This window comes from Nothobranchius furzeri, chromosome 7 (genome assembly GCF_043380555.1).
Source record: "Nothobranchius furzeri strain GRZ-AD chromosome 7, NfurGRZ-RIMD1, whole genome shotgun sequence".
NCBI classification, from domain to species: Eukaryota; Metazoa; Chordata; class Actinopteri; order Cyprinodontiformes; family Nothobranchiidae; genus Nothobranchius; species Nothobranchius furzeri.
In genome coordinates, this window is record NC_091747.1 from 66,125,831 (window position 1) to 66,128,691 (window position 2,861).

General features: G+C 39.6%; 1 protein-coding gene across 4 annotated transcripts in view; it reads right to left on the reverse strand.

Moving 5' to 3' along the window:
- si:dkey-9i23.16 (uncharacterized) overlaps positions 1-2,861 on the reverse strand; it is a 33,846-nt gene that overhangs the window by 27,450 nt on the left and 3,535 nt on the right. For 2 of the 4 annotated variants that reach the window (XM_054751903.2, XM_054751904.2), the window contains exon 2: positions 897-1,064. The exons of 1 other annotated variant lie outside the window; for it this stretch is intronic. The gene's annotated coding sequence lies outside the window, so the exon portion shown is untranslated. The remainder of the gene's footprint in view (positions 1-896; positions 1,065-2,861) is intronic. One more of the 4 variants, XM_054751905.2, reaches the window with a different exon arrangement.

Here is a 2,861-nt window from a genome sequence, read left to right on the forward strand (position 1 = left end):
TGAAGGGTACTTGAAAATTTGAAAAAAATCAATCAATAAATAAAAATACATTCCTTAGTGATTCAAAGAGCTTACAGATCAGATGGCTAGATCAGTTTCATGCAGCACTTAAAGTATATTTGACTCATTTTACTTCACATCTTTTAGCTTCACCAGCACATCAACATCAGGAATCACATCCTGAGTGGCGGCCAACTTCAGGATGTGATTCAAGTTCTTGTGTGAGCCTTGAGCGCAGCTTTGTTTTATTTATACTCGTTACAGAGAAAACTTGCTCACAAAGATAAGTTTATTTTCACTCTACATTGTAAAGTATGAAAATGAAGTTTACACAACCATCTCGCGGGCCGGATTTAACCCGCTTGTGGGCCGGATCCGGCCCGCGGACCGCATATTTGACACCCCTGATTTATCATATTTATTACTGTAATCCATCATGTTTATAACTGTAATCCATCATGTTTATAACTGTAATCCATTTTATTTACTACTGTAATCCATCATATTTATTACTGTAATCCATCATATTTATTACTGTAATCCATTTTATTTACTACTGTAATCCATCATATTTACTACTGTAATCCATCATATTTATTACTGTAATCCATCATGTTTATAACCTAATCTACCTTTTGATTATTTCCTAACTTTTTCAGAAAGCATTTCCAAACAGCTTATAATTAATAAATGAAAGTCAATCAATAAGAAAACCAGAGATAAGAAATAGTGAATATACCCAATAATTAGCTGGGTTACATCTTACTGCTGGTCGGCCGGTTCTAGCTGACAGGTGAGATTTGTGTCGGTTGTCTGATTTGATGGGGTGCTCATATCTGTGTTACGTTCAGCTATGCTTAGCTTTTGTGTTTTTACTTCTCCTCCTTGTGTTTTACCTGAGGAGCTGATTTGCAGCACCTGGCTCCCTCCAGTCTGCCCTGCTCCACCCTGCAGCACCACGCTGTTGGAGATGAGAACCACCCACTGAGGTTAAGTAGTTGCTTCCATGTTTTGTTGCCGCCGATCACTTTGCTGTCAGTGTTCTTTGTGTTTTGAGCTTTGTTCTGGTAAGTAAAACATTAGAGTTGTGTTCTTAAATACAGACAATAGATTATTTCTTTGCCCCAGGTTTCCTAGACGACCTGGGGTGTTCTGTTTTTACCTCAAAGGAACCTTGAACCCTGATCTCTAAACAAATCATTTTCACAGAGCAGCAATAGATAAAGAGAAAAATACACTGATGTGTATATACATTCCACTGTTATACATGATTTTTAAAGGCTATGTATAATATAAATTACTGTAACCTACTATTAAATGTGCTATAAATACAAATGATTAAATGCCTTGTGGAGCGAAATAACGGGATTTTCCAGGCCAAGCCCATTTTCTTTCACAGACACATCTCTGGCGTTTAACGAATCAAACTTTTTGAAAATCGTTGAAAATTGAGCAGCTTAGAGTTCTTTAAATAGTTTATGCATCAATTACACCAATGTTGCCAAAGGGGGCAGCTGTCTGAGGTAAGATGACCAAGACCAAGGCTGCATGGTGGCGCAGTGGTTAGCACTGTTGCCTCGCAGCACGAAGGTCGCAGGTTCAAAACTCGGCTACGGCCTTTCTGCGTGGAGTTGCGTGTTCTCCCCATGCATGCGTGGGTTTGCTCCGGGTACTCCGGTTTCCCCCACAGATCACAACATGCCCTATAGGTTATAAACTGTAAGTCGCTTTGGATCAAAGCGTCTGCTAAATAAATAAACATAATAACATAATAAGATGGCCGCCATGTTGCTACGTCGCACTCCATTGGCGAATGGCACGGGAGAGCCCTCTAGTGTTCATGTATTAGGGGCGCCTCGGTACAGATAGCCCACGGTACGGCCCATATCTTGGTCTTTGGTTCTCGGTTTCAGTATGTTTGTGCAGAAAAAGCCAGCTTTTTGATCCCAGAACATACATTTTATTTTTTGTCTGAACAAAAACAGAATGTGACCGTTGGAAGAACATCAGTGAATAGAATAAAATAACATTCTCAGCACTGAACAACATTCAAATCCTCGTTTTTAATTATCACTTGTATGAAATACAAAATATTAAAAAAAATACTAAATGTAAACAAACACACTTTAAAAAAATCCAGTGCAACCCAATTCCCACCCTTGCTAACTGAATTAACTATGTGAAAGGGTGTATTTTACCTTTAAAACATTATTAGCTTTTGCTTTGAATAGAAAAGCAGAGCTAAACCCTTCATTCAGGATACAAAGTGTAATGTTTACTCCTCCACTACTGAAGGATTTTTGTGCAAACATGTGAGTTTATCAACCCGGTCTGGTGCAAGGCGAGACCAGTTTGCACTAACAATGTCCCCAGCAGTGGAGAAAACTCTCACTAGGAACTGACGTCCCGGGACACTGAGGAGACGTTTTCCCACTTTTGCAACATGAGGGAACTTGCACTCATTGGTCTCCCACCACCTGAGTGCATCAGCATCGCCAATGGAGTCTGCTAACCTGTACGAAGCATCATCGACTCCCTGGGAAAGAGCCTTGACCTGGTCTTGTTTAAAAAAAACAAACAGCTCTGCCATTGCTGTCTTCTTTGGAGGGGGAGAGGCTGACTCTTGTCCCCCTGGGGGGTGGCTTGTCTCCACTTCCTTCTCATATAGAATAACAGCTGGTAGTGTCTATATCTGCTCCTGTCAACTCACTGCAGTTGCCACAATAGAGAAAGCTCAGCTGCTGTTTTGTTTCATCATTGACAGATTTGCACAAGTATGAAATATAAAAAATCTATATTATCTATATCTATATCTATATATATTATATATAGATATAGATATATATCCAGCTACAGGAAAT